A 14,183-nucleotide genomic window follows, 5' to 3' on the forward strand; every position below is an offset into this window, starting at 1 on the left:
AGCCATGAGGTCGAAGGAATTGTCTAGGCACAGATCTGGGGAAGGGTACCAAAACATTTCTGCAGCATTGAAGGTCCCCAAGAACACAGTGGGCTCCATCATTCTTAAATGGAAAGAAGTTTGGAACCACCAAGACTCTTCCTAGAGCTGGCCGCCCGACCAAACTGAGCAATCGGGGGAGTTGGGCCTTGGTCAGGTAGGTGACCAAGAACCTGATGGTCACTCTGACAGAGCTCCAGAGTTCCTCTGTGGAGATGGGAGAACCTTCTAGAAGGACAACCATCTCTGCAGCACTCCATCAACCAGGCCTTTATGGTAGAGTGGCCAGATGGAAGCCACTCCTCAGTAAAAGACAGCCTGCTTGGAGTTTGCCAAAAGACACCTAAAGACTCTCAGACCATGAGAAACAAGTTTCTCTGGTCTGATGAAACCAAGATTGAACTAATTGGCCTGAATACCAATCGTCACGTCTGGAGGAACCCTGGTTCCATCCCTACGGTGAAGCATGGTGGTGGCAGCATCATGATGTGGGGATGTTTTTCAGCCACAGGGACTGTGATTGGTGTGACGACAAATTAAGTAGTCAGAATGGATCACTTATAAGGGCACAAGTTGAGACCCAGATGCAGACACTGAAGGCAGATGGTTTGAGTCTTTGATATTTATTAATAATCCAAAAGGGGTAGGCAAGAGAATGGTTGTGGACAGACAAAAGGTCAAAACCGGTTCAGAGTCCAGGAGGTACAGTGTGGTAGGAAGGCACGAGGTCAGGGCAGGCAGAATGGTCAGGCAGATGGGTACAGAGTACAGAAAAGGGTCAAAACCGGGAGGACTAGCAAAAGAGAATAGCACAGACAGACAGAAAACTCAGGGTTAAATACCCAGGGGATAATGGGGAAGATGGGTGACACCTGGAGGGGGTGGAGGCAAGCACAGGTGAAACCAATCAGGGTGTGACATCACTATTTCATTAAATATCTCGATTTGTAGCGAACTTCATAATAATTCACCACGGGGATCAAACTTGATCATAATAAACTCATTTAAATAATGTGTTTGGCCATTCTGACAATCGTTATTTACACTCATGTGCGCCTAGAACAACAGATTCCAACAGGCGGATGATCTCTGGGAACTAATACACCAAAGAATCCGTTCCCAGCGGAGTGCCCAGATCCCTCATTGAGAAGAACAAAGATCTACGTTAGCTCTGCCGAACCGATCCCATATCTGGGTTAACACCGAAGGGTGCAGTCTCCACTCTGTAGAGATAGGATCTCCCCTGGAAATATCTGCCAAGATACTTTAACCTGAGTGACAGGAATTGCACACAGCTCCATATGAGCAGATAACGGGCCAGGTTTAGGGGAGGGATTGACTTTACGTAACTCATCGCGCTCTAGTGACTACCTGTGGTGGGCCGGGCCACTGCAAAACTGACCTTGGTCATTAGTGTTTTGTCTGACACATTGGCACGGCTGGCTTCCGGGTTAAGGCGGGACCACACAAATAGCCAGCTTTTGAAGCAGACAGGCATTAGGACCTCGGGGACCATTGACATAATGACACCACAACAATCATTATGGCGCCAACAAAGATGGTCGACTCGCTTCGAGTTCTTAGGAAACTATGCAGTTTTTATGTATTATTTCCCACATCGTTACCTCAGGAAATCTTAAGTCTTATTACATACAGCCGGGAAGAACTATTGGATATAAGAGCAACGTCAACTTACCAACATTACGATCAGGAATATAACTTTCCCGAAGCGGATCCTCTGTTTGGACCACCACCCAGGATAATGGAGCTAATTCCAGCAGGCAATCCAAAACAATGACGCCGCAGAAGGGGCAGACAAAGCTGCCACCTGGCCAGGCTCCGTAGACTTACACATTGCACACCACTCCCGAGTATACTACTAGCCAATGTTCAGTCGCTTGACATCAAGGTAGATTACATTTGAGCAAGGGTTGACTTCCAGAGAGACATCAGAGATGTAACATTCTCTGTTTCTCAGAAACATGGCTCTCTCGGCATATGTTGTCGGAAACGGTTCAGCCACCGCGCTTCTCCATGCATCACGCCGACAGAGATAAACACTTCTCTGGGAAAACGGAAGGGCGTGGGTGTATGCGTTATGATTAACGACTCATGGTGTAATCATAACAACATACAGGAACTCAAGTCCCTCTGCTCACCGGATTTAGAATTCATTACAATCAAGTGCCAGCCATTTTAACTACCTGGAGAATTCTCGTCAGTTATAGTCACAGCTGTGAACATTCCCCCTCAAGCAGACACCAAGACGGCCATCAAGGAACTTCACTCGAAACCATATGCAAACTGGAAACCATACATCCTCAGGTTGAATTTATTGAAGCTGGGGATTTTAACAAAGCAAATTTGAGAACAAGTCTATCTAAATTCCTACAGCATATTGATTGCGCTACACCCACGTGCAACACACTCGACCACTGCTACTCTAACTCACGTGATGCATACAAAGCCCTCGCCCGCTATCGCATCCGCAAATCCGGCCATGACGCCATCCTGCTCCTTCCGACTTATAGGCAAAAACTCAAACAGGATGTACTAGTGACGAGAAACAGTCGACGCTGGTCCGACCAATCAGAAGCCACGCTTCAAGATCGTTTTGATCACGCGGACAGCCTCAGAGAACAACATCGACCTATTCGCTGACTCTTGAGTGCGTTTATAAAGAGGTGCATTGGAGACGTTGTACCCACTGTGACTATTAAAACCTACCCTAACCAGAAACCATGGCTGGACGGTGGCATTCGCGCAAAACTGAAAGCGCGATCCACCGCGTTTAACCATGGAAAGAGGTCTGGGAAAATGTCTGAATATAAACAGAGTAGCTTTTCCATCTGCAAGGCAATCAAACAAGCGAAATGGTGTTCATTGACTATAGCTCAGCATTCAACACCATAGTACCCTCCAAGCTCATCATAAAGCTGGAGGCCCTGGGTATCAACCCTGCCCTGTGAAATTGGGTCCTGGGCTTTCTGACGGGCCGCCCCCAGGTTTTGAAGGTAGGAAACATCTCCACTTCGCTGATTCTCAACACTGGGGCCCCACAAGGGTGTGTGCTCAGCCCCCTCCCGTACTCCCTATTCACCCACGACTATGTGGCCATGCACGCCTCCAACTCAATTATCAAGTTTGCAGACGACACAACAGTAGTGGGCTTGATTACCAACAGCGACGAGACAGCCTACAGGGAGGAGGTGACGGCACTCGGAGTGTGCTGTCAGGAAAACAACCTCTCACTCAACGTCAACAAAACAACAGAGATGATCATGGACTTCAGGAAAATGCAGAGGGTGAACCCCCTATCCACATCGAAGGGACAGCACTGGAGAAGGTGGAAAGTTTTAAGTTCCTCGGCGTACACATCACAGACAAACTGAAATGATCCACTCACACAGACAGTGCGGTGAAGAAGGTGCAATAGTGCCTCTTCAACCTCAGGAGGCTGAAGAAATTTGGCTTGTCACCCAAAACCCTGACAAACTGTTAAGGATGCACAATCGAGAGCATCCTGTCGGGCTGTATCACCGCCTGGTACAGCAAATGCACTGGCAACTTTAAAACTTCTTTGGGACTGGGGGACAGTATTGAGTAGCTTGGATGAATAAGGTGCCCAGAGAAAACTGCCTGCTACTCAGGCCCAGAAGTTTCTAAAACTGTTTGAATGATGTCTATGAGTATAACAGAACTCATATGGCAGGCAAATACCTGAGAAAAAATCCAACCAGCAAGTGGGAAATCTGAGGTTTGTAGTTTTTCAAGTCATTGCCTATCCAATATACAGTGTCTATGGGTTTATATTGCACTTCATTAGGCTTTCACTAGATGTCAACAGTCTTTAGAACCTTGTTTCAGGCTTCTACTGTGAAGGATGAGCAAATATGAGCTGTTTGAGTCAGGGGTCTGGCAGAATGCCATGAGCTCAGTCAGGCGCGTGGCCGTGTTCCTTTTCATTTCTAAAGACAAAGGAATTGTACGGTTGAAACATTATTGAAGATTTATGATAAAAACATCCTAAAGATTGATTCTATACATCGTTTGACATGTTTCTACGAATGTTACGAATCCCTTTTTGGCCCGACAGTCTAGGGGGGATGGTAGTGAGACGCGTAACATAACTCATGTAAATTATAATTGTGACAAAGTAAAAGTGTGAACGTAATAACCAGGACAACTGAAATAATACCGTCAAACTCAGGGTTTATTTATAAACACACGGTAATGGGGGGGGGGGCAGGAAAAGGGGCTGAGCTGGACCCAAGGAAAGAAACAATAAGTATTCAAAACACCCCTAAGCTAGACTAGCCTATTTCAACAACAGCTAACTAACTAACCAAAATACAGTGGGTGGTCCGCCCAGTTCTAACTAGTGTTTTTAACAAAGTTTACCTACGGGTAGTGTATGCCCATGGGCGACTTGTCTTGGTTTCCCCTTTTCCCACCAGCAAACACCATAAGCAAAAACAATACTCACAGGAGATGACAAAGTGATATGGAGGTGCTCAAACAAAAGAGAGGTTAATACGCAACGAGAGAGATCTACATACATGGCATTTACAAAGAGACTGAGCTACTGAAATCTATCAAGAGCAGAGATCTACCAACATGGCATTACAAAGATTGAGCTACTGAAATCTATCAAGAGCAGAGATCTACCAACATGGCATTACAAAGATTGAGCTACTGAAATCTATCAAGAGCAGAGATCTACCAACATGGCATTACAAAGATTTTGTGCTCTAGAGCAAACAAATGATAGGGTTTTTAAACCAAGGGAAAGGAACTGTGATAGGGTAGGAAACAGGAGGAGGTGTGTCTTCTGATTGATGGGTTGATTGTTGACTGATTGGGGAGTAATGATTTTCACCTGTGAGGGGAGAAGGAGAGAAAAGAAACACACAGGATACACACAGACACAGGATACCTGTATCCGTAACAACGAACTATAATATCATTTATTTTACTTTTCGTCTTAACTAAGTGATCGGGCATTGAGCATTTGGATTACTGGGCTAAACACGCGAACAAAAAGGAGGTATTTGGACATAAATGATGGACTTTATCGAAAAAAACAAACATTTATTGTGGAACTGGGATTCCTGGGAGTGCATTCCGATGAAGATCATCAAAGTTAAGTGAAAATTTATAACGCTATTTATAACACTATTTCTGAGTTTTGTGACACCTCTCCTTCTTTGGAAAATGGCTGTATGTTTTTCTGTGACTTGTCGCTGACCAAACATAATCACATGGTGTGCTTTCGCCGTAAAGCCTTTTTGAAATCTGACACAGCGGTTGCATTAAGGAGAAGTTTATCTTTAATTGTGTGTTTAACACTTTTTTATCAATGTTTATGATGAGTATTTCTATTTGTATTTGATGTGGCTCTCTGCACTTTCACCAGATGTTTGTTTGAGACAATGCATCTCTGAACATAACACACCAATTTCAAATGAGGTTTTTGGACATAAAGATTAACTTTATCGAACAAAACACACATTTATTGTCTAACATTGAGTCCTGGGAGTGACATCCAGTGAAGATCATCAAAGGTTAGTGATTAATTTTAACGATATTTCTGAGTTTTGTGAAACCTCTCCTTCTTTAGAAAATGGTTGTACAGTGGGGAGAACAAATATTTGATACACTGCCGATTTTGCAGTTTTTCCAACTTACAAAGCATGTAGAGGTCTGTCATTTTTTTTATCATAGGTACACTTCAACTGTGAGAGACGGAATCTAAAACAAAAATCCAGAAAATCACATTGTATGATTTTTAAGTAATTAATTTGCATTTTATTGCATGACATAAGTATTTGATCACCTACCAACCAGTAAGAATTCCGGCTCTCACAGACATGTTAGTTTTTCTTTAAGAAGTCACCTGTTCTCCACTCATTACCTGTATTAACTGCACCTGTTTGAACTCGTTACCTGTATAAAAGACACCTGTCCACACACTCAATCAAACAGACTCCAACCTCTCCACAATGGCAAAGACCAGAGAGCTGTGTAAGGACCACAGGGATAAAAATGGTAGACCTGCACAAGGCTGGAATGGGCTTCAGGACAATAGGCAAGCAGCTTTGTGAGAAGGCAACAACTGTCCGGTCTGGGCCTCCATGCAAGATCTCACCTCATGGGGCATCAACCCAGAACTACAAGGCAGGACCTGGTCAATGACCTGAAGAGAGCTGGGACCACAGTCTCAAAGAAAACCATTAGTAACACACTACGCCGTCATGGATTAAAATCCTGCAACGCACGCAAGGGTCCCCCTGCTCAAGCCAGCGCACGTCTGAAGTTTGCCAATGACCATCTGGATGATCCAGAGGAGGAATGGGAGAAGGTCATGTGGTCTGATGAGACAAAAATAGAGCTTTTTGGTCTAAACTCCACTCGCCGTGTTTGGAGGAAGAACAAGGACGAGTACAACCCCAAGAACACCAACCCAACCTTGAAGCATGGAGGTGGAAAGGGGACAGGACGACTGCACCATATTGAGGGGAGAATGGATGGGGCCATGTATCGCGAGATCTTGAAGATGGGTCGTGACTGGGTCTTCCAGCGTGACAATGACCCGAAACACACAGCCATGCAACTAAGGAGTGGCTCCGTAAGAAGCATCTCAAGGTCCTGGAGTGGCCTAGCCAGTCTCCAGACCTGAACCCAATAGAACATATTTGGAGGGAGCTGAAAGTCCGTATTGCCCAGCGACAGCCCCGAAACCTGAAGGATCTGGAGAAGGTCTGTATGGAGAAGTGGGCCAAAATCCCTACTGCAGTGTGTGCAAACCTGGTCAAGAATTACAGGAAACGTATGATCTCTGTAATTGCAAACAAAGGTTTCTGTACCAAAAATTAAGTTCTGCTTTTCTGATGTATCAAATTCTTATGTCATGCAATAAAATGCAAATGAATTACTTAAAAATCATACAATGTGATTTTCTGGATTTTTGTTTTAGATTCCGTCTCTCACAGTTGAAGTGTACCTATGATAAAAATTACAGACCTCTACATGCTTTGTAAGTAGGAAAACCTGCAAAATCGGCAGTGTATCAAAAACTTGTTCTCCCCACTGTATGTTTTTCTGTGAATTGGTGCTGACCTAACATAATCGCAAGGTATGCTTTCGTTGTAAAGCCTTTTTGAAATCAGACACTGTGGCTTGATTAACGAGAAGTGTATCTTTAAAATAGTGTATAATACTTGTTTGTTTGAGAAATTTTAATTATGAGATTTCTGTTGTTTTGAATTTGGCACCCTGCAATTTCACTGGCTGTTGTTGAGGTGGGACGCTAGCATATCCCAGAGAAGTTAATACATGGATCACTAATCACTTTATACAATGCACTCTAAATAATGCCACTTTAATAATGTTTACATATCTTACATTACTCATATCACATGTATATACTGTATTTTATACCATCTATTGCACCTTGCCTATGCCGCTCAGCCATCGCTCATCCATATACTTACATGTACATATTCTCATGCACCCCTTTAGATTTGTGTGTATTAGGTAGTTGTTGGGGAATTGTTAAGACTACTTGTGAGATGTTACTGATATTTGATTTGATTTGACAAGGAGGAGGATGCAGAGCGAACTGCAGACTGTACCCCCTTGTCAGCATCCTCATCACCCATGGTGAATGACCATTATCTCCTGAAGGGACAGTGAACCACCTTGAGGACTGTGCTAAAAGTTTCTTTGGGGCATGCTTGTTTTCATATCCACCACTCTTGACAACTGTGTGTCTGAATGTGAGGAAGGAATTATGTTTATTATGCTCAAACCTGGACAATACCACACTTTCAATACCCCTGAACACAGAGGAACCTTGGTACCGCCATTCTGATACCCGGCCCACACCGGGTTTGGGGACTTCAGCAACAGTAACTTACCCCCATTGATCGAGCCATTTAGGTGCACTGTTGCCACAGTAAATTAATAGGGAGCAGGGCCTTCTGCTAGGGTTGCAAGGTCTGCTCCTTCTGCCACGACCCAGCATGGCATCTCTGCCAAGATGTCTGCCACTGCCCAGAAGCACCAAGATGGTCAAAAACTGACCTTGAAGCCGCCCCCTGGCCCAGGACAACCCATCTCTGGTCTGGACCATTTCCTTCACACCTCTAGAACTGCTGAGCTGCCCTCACAAAGGTAAAGAATTTTAGAGCTTTCGTAGGTAAAGATCCAGTAGAGCTGCATCCTGTTTGTTTTTTTTAAACAGGCCTGTAAGGTCTCCATAGCCAAGCCAAACTACCTTGTTGGCAAAACTGGCTCATCTAAATAAATCCACCTGTACCTCTTAGGAACCACTCCCTTAGCCTGGTACACTTTGTCAAGCTGATACCGCTGAGACCCAGCACTGTTTATTCGGAAGCAAAATGCTAGGATTAGCCCCGTTGTTAGCCTCTGGAACTAAGTAACTCGCCAGTTTTATGCAAATAAGCCCCATCTCCTCCATACCCTCTACATTCATGAACTCGCCATAGCATGGTAGAACCAGCCTGACTGAATGAGGGGAATCCAAGGATGCCTTTAGCTCATCTGCAAAATCTTTAAACAGGGTTAAGTGACGCTTCACCACTGCAGGGACAGGAGGCCAATTCCTTCCACCAAACCTGGAGGAACCCTCCAGAGCCAACCAGAGATAGTATAGCATCCCCTGAATTCAGACTCCGAACACTACCATAGAACCTAGAATGAGCCTCACTCGGCTGGGATTACACCCCTATCAACTCCGACCACCACTGTTCCTCTCTTTCGGCCTCAGACAACCCTTCCTGAGGTCACTTCACCGGAAAACCCCTCGCCAGCAGCTGAAATCTTTCTCACAAAGTCCACCCAATGGAAGTTGAGCCCAGCCGGAGACAATGGTCACACGAACGGGTCCGAGCCAAAACCTCCTGAGTGTGTTTCTACCCCAGGCAAACATGACAGTATCTTTAATTTTCATTGTGAAATCACATGCCGTAGGGCACATTCAGATGTTCAAACTCGGTTGCTTAGCCTTTTGAACTTACTCTTACAACTGACTATCTTACTCAAGCAAGGCAACATTAGCTTCACAAGCAGAGCAGAAAGTAGTTAGCTTTTAGCAAACACAAAAACGGATACCAAGTCCCAAAAATTGCAACATCTAGGGGGACAAGTACTCTCTCCCCACTAACAAACACCTAAGTCGAAGCCAAATCTCATATTCTTTGTGTGCTTGAAAAGTTTATAAATGACGTGACACGTTCTTCCTTCGGGCAAGCAGATGAGCAAAGAATTTTGTAAAAAAAATATTTGATCCATTTTAGAATAAGGCTGTAAAGTAACAAAATGTGGAAAAAGCCAAGGAGTATGAATACTTTCCGAATGCACTGTATGTGACACGTGTTTGGGATACAACTGTGATATGTGGTTGTCTCACCTGGCGATCTTAAGCACTAGCTGTGGGTCGCTCTGGATGGGAGTGACTAAATTGTAATGCAAATCTAGTGCTATGTATGTATATTCATGCATATTATGTATTTTATTTGTTATGTTGTTTTCTGTTTGGACCCCAGGAAGAGTAGACGCTGCCTCGGCAGGATCTAATTGGGGATCCTAATGAATAATAAATACTAAATCCAATGCTGAATGAAACTGAAAAGGATACACATATGGGAACAATAAAGTATGTAAGAATTATGTTATACATAAATTATATAAATGAGATGTGTAGTAAATTACGCTATTCACTGAATATACAAAACATTAAGAACATCTGCTTTTTCCATGACATAGTGAATCCAGGTGAAATCCAGGTGAAATCCAGGTGAATCCAGGTGAAAGCAATGATCCCTTATTGATGTCACTTCTAAAATCTACTTCAATCGGTATAGATGAAGGGGAAGACACAGGTTAAAGAAGGATTTTAAGCCTTGAGACAATTGAGACATGGAATGTGGATTGTTTGCCATTCAGAGGGGGAACGTGCAAGACAAAATATTTCCGTGCCTTTGAACAGGGTATGATAGTAGGTGCTAAGCGCACCGGTTTGTGTCAAGAACTGCAACACTGCTGTTTTTTTCACGCTCAACAGTTTCCTGTGTGTATCAAGAATGGTCCACCACCCAAAGGACATCCAATCAACTTGACAAAACTGTGGGAAGAATTGGAGTCAACATGGGCCTGCCTCCCTGTAGAACGCTTTGACACCTTGTAGATTCCATGCCCCGATGAATTGAGGTTGCTCCGAGGGCAAGGGAAAATAACCCCATACTTACTGTAAAATATGGTGGTGGATCTTTGAAGCTACGGGGCAATTTTCCTTCCACTGGTCCTGGTGTACTTGTTAAGGTTAAAGGCATCATGAACTTTACCAAGTACCAGGATATTTGAACCAAAAACCTGGTTGTCTCGGGCAGGAGGCTAAAACTTAGTCACAAGTGGCTCTTCCAGCAAGACAATAACCCCAAGCTCACCTTAAAATCCACCCTTACGAAAAAAGATTGCATTATAACTGCAGTTAGAGTGCAGTATAACTGGAGTATGCTGCAAATACTGTGTCCAAAAGAACACAGTTTTATTATTTACAGTGTAACCCCCCAAGATGGTGTAGCAGTGCAGATGTGGTTTGTCGTCCTCTCGTTTACTTTTTGTATTTTTCATATTTTTTTGTATATATTTCAATTTATTTTTCAATCTCTTTTCGATTTCTAAATTAAATATACATTCCGGTAACCTGCCTCACTCACTGTGACACGGATCCGCATTTTTTTTTTTAGACCTTATAGCCAAAAGCTCTATCAGGAGCTAGCCATCAGAAGCTAACCAGCCATTAGCTACTAGCTATTTAGTCATTGTTAGCCACTGCTAGCGGCCTTTACCCTCTGCACAGGCACCAGCTGTTTTTTAGCCTGGATAATACCTACCAGCCTCGGACTGTTTTTCTCCAATACAACGCCGGATTCTTGCCGTAAACCCTGGACCATTACTCCTGATAATCACAGCTAGCTAACTACCGCAAGGTGATCCAGCCCGAAGCTAGCCCTGAACCAGGCTGATCTCCCGGCTATCAAACAAAATTACTACAACTACAATACCTCTTTCGCCATCTGGCCCGGTCTCTTTGTCGACACGACGACCTGCCAGACCACCACGACTGGTCCGCAGACGTAATTCCATCCGACGTCGGAGAAGACGCTTCTACTAGCCCCGGCCTGTTAACTTTAAACGGCGTGTCTCCCGCTTGCTAGAGTAGCAACGACTACCCCACAGCTTCCCTGTTCCAGCTATTGCTGTTCACTGGACCTTATGATCACTTGACTACATAGCTGATGCCTGCTGGACTGTTCATTTATCACGGTACTCCACTTTGTTTACTTTTGTTTATCTGTCAGCCCTAGCCCCGAACTCAGGCCCAGTGTGTAGTTAACCAACCCTCTCTGCCCATTCATCGCCATTTTACCTGTTGTTGTTGTCTTAGCTGATTAGCTGTTGTTGTCTTACCCGTTGTTGTCTTAGCTAGCTCTCCCAATCAACACCTGTGATTGCTTTATGCCTCGCATTATGTTTCTCTCAAATGTCAATATGCCTTGTATACCGTTGTTTAAGATAGTTATCATTGTTTTAGTTTACTGCGGAGCCCCTAGTCCCACTCTATATGTCCCCAGACACTCTCATTTGTTGACTTCTCTAATTTAAAAAAAACTTGGTTTCACGCATGTTAACATCAGAAGCCTCCTCGCTAAGTTTGTTTCCTCACTGCTTTAGCACACTCCGCCAACCCTGATGTCCTTGCCATGTCTAAATCCTAAATTAGGAAGGCCACCAAAAAGATGGAACTGCCAAAGGGGGAGGAGTTGCAATCTACTGCAGAGATAGCTTGCAAAGTTATGTCATACTTTCCAGGTCTATGCCCAAACAGTTCGAGCTTCTAATAAAAAAAATGAATCTCTCCAGAAATAAGTCTCTCACTGTTGCCGCCTGTTATAGACCCCCCTCAGCTCCCAGCTGTGCCCTGGACACCATATGTGAATTAATTGCCCCCCCCATCTATCTTCAGAGTTCGTTCTGTTAGGTGACCTAAACTGGGATATGCTTAACACCCCGGCAGTCCTACAATTTAAGCTAGATTCCCTCAATCTCACACAAATGATCAAGGAAACCACCAGGTGCAACCCTAAATCCGTAAATATGGGCACCCTCATAGATATTATCCTGACCAACTTGCCCTCTAAATACACCTCTGCTGTTTTCAATCAGGATCTCAGCAATCACTGCCTCATTGCTTGCATCCGCTATGGGTCCAGGGTCAAACGACCACCCATCATCACTGTCAAACGCTCACTAAAACACTTCTGTGAGCAGGCCTTTCTAATCGACCTGGCCCGGGTATCCTGGATGGATATTGACCTCACCCCGTCAGTCGAGGATGCCTGGTCGTTCTTTAAAAGTAATTTCCTCACCATCTTATATAAGCATGCCCCTTTCAAAGAAATGTAGAACTAAGAACAGATATAGCCCTTGGTTCACTTCAGACCTGACTGCCCTTGACCAGCACAAAAACATCTGCAATAGCATCGAATAGTCCCCGCGATATGCAACTGTTCAAGGAATTCAGAAACCAATACACGCAGTCAGCCAGGAAAGCAAAGGCTAGCTTTTTCAAACAGGAATTTGCATCCTGTAGCTCTAACTCCCAAAAGTTTTGGGACACTGTAAAGTCCATGGAGAACAAGAGCACCTCCTCCCAGCTGCCCACTGCACTGAGACTTAGTAACACAGTCACCACCGATAAATCCATGATAATCGAAAATTTCAATAAGCATTTCTCTACGGCTAGCAATGCTTTCCTCCTGGCTACCTCAACCCCGGCCAACAGCTCCGCACCCCCCGCAGCTACTCGCCCGAGCCTCACCAGCTTCTCCTTCACCCAAATCCAGATAGCAGATGTTCTGAAAGAGCTGCAAAACCTGGACCCATACAAATCAGCTGGGCTAGACAATCTGGACTCTCTCTTTATAAAACTATCCGCCGCCATTGTTGCAACCCCTATTACCAGTCTGTTCAACCTCTCTTTCGTATCGTCCGAGATCCCTAAAGATTGGAAAGCTGCAGCGGTCATCCCCCTCTTCAAAGGGGGAAAAACTCTAGATCCAAACTGTTATAGACCTATATCCATCCTGCCCTGCCTTTCTAAAGTCTTCGAAAGCCAATTTAATAAACAGATCACTGACCATTTCGAATCCCACAGTACCTTCTCCCTAATGCAATCTGGACCTCTGGCAGTCTCTATGGGGGTACCACAGGGTTCAATTCTCGGGCGGACTCTTTTCTCTGTATAGATCAATGATGTCGCTCTTGCTGCTGGTGATTCCCTGATCCACCTCTACGCAGAAGACACCATTCTGTATACATTTGGCCCTTTGGACACTGTGTTAACTAACCTCCAGACAAGCTTCAATGCCATACAACACTCCTACTTTGGCCTCCAACTGTTCTTAAATGCTAGTAAAACCAAATGCATGCTTTTCAACTGTTCGCTACCCCCACCCGCCCACCCGACCAGGATCACTACTCTGGACGGTTCTGATCTAGAATTATGTGGAAAACTACAAATACCTAGGTGTCTGGTGAAACTGTAAACTCTCCTTCCGGACTCACATCAAACATCTCCAATCCGAAAGCAAATCTAGAATCGGCTTCCTATTTCACAACAACGCCTCCGTCACTCACGCTGCATTTACTGCACTTTTACTGCAGTTACAAAACTGCAATCTCTTTTTGTAAACAAACATAATATTGGCCACAAAATCAACATGTTTTTAGGCAATTTGAGTCTGTGGACTTGAAATCCATTGAAAGCATGTGGTTTTAATTGAACAGGGCAGTCCTGTGTTTTTGTGTGTTTCCAATTTCCACAATCCAGCTCTTCAGCATCCTCTCATTAAATGGCCTGCTGCACTGGTCTGCACTGCCAGGGCATTATCAGTGCCCATGGTCTTCCAATGCCTCACAATTTAAACCAAGCTCCAGGATTTTAACTAGATGCGTACACAATACAACTTAACTACATATTATAGACCCTTCAGAAGACCAAGTCCATCACCTAAATTGTAATTTTAAAATACAGAACATATAGGCTAATTGTTATA

The 14,183-nt window shown here is 44.3% G+C and overlaps 1 protein-coding gene across 1 annotated transcript in view; it reads right to left on the minus strand.

Annotated features, from left to right (window-relative positions):
- LOC139381231 (VPS10 domain-containing receptor SorCS1-like) overlaps positions 1-14,183 on the minus strand; it is a 95,007-nt gene that overhangs the window by 79,984 nt on the left and 840 nt on the right. The window lies entirely within an intron of this gene.

The sequence above is a fragment of the Oncorhynchus clarkii genome, chromosome 23 (genome assembly GCF_045791955.1).
Source record: "Oncorhynchus clarkii lewisi isolate Uvic-CL-2024 chromosome 23, UVic_Ocla_1.0, whole genome shotgun sequence".
Taxonomy (NCBI): Eukaryota; Metazoa; Chordata; class Actinopteri; order Salmoniformes; family Salmonidae; genus Oncorhynchus; species Oncorhynchus clarkii.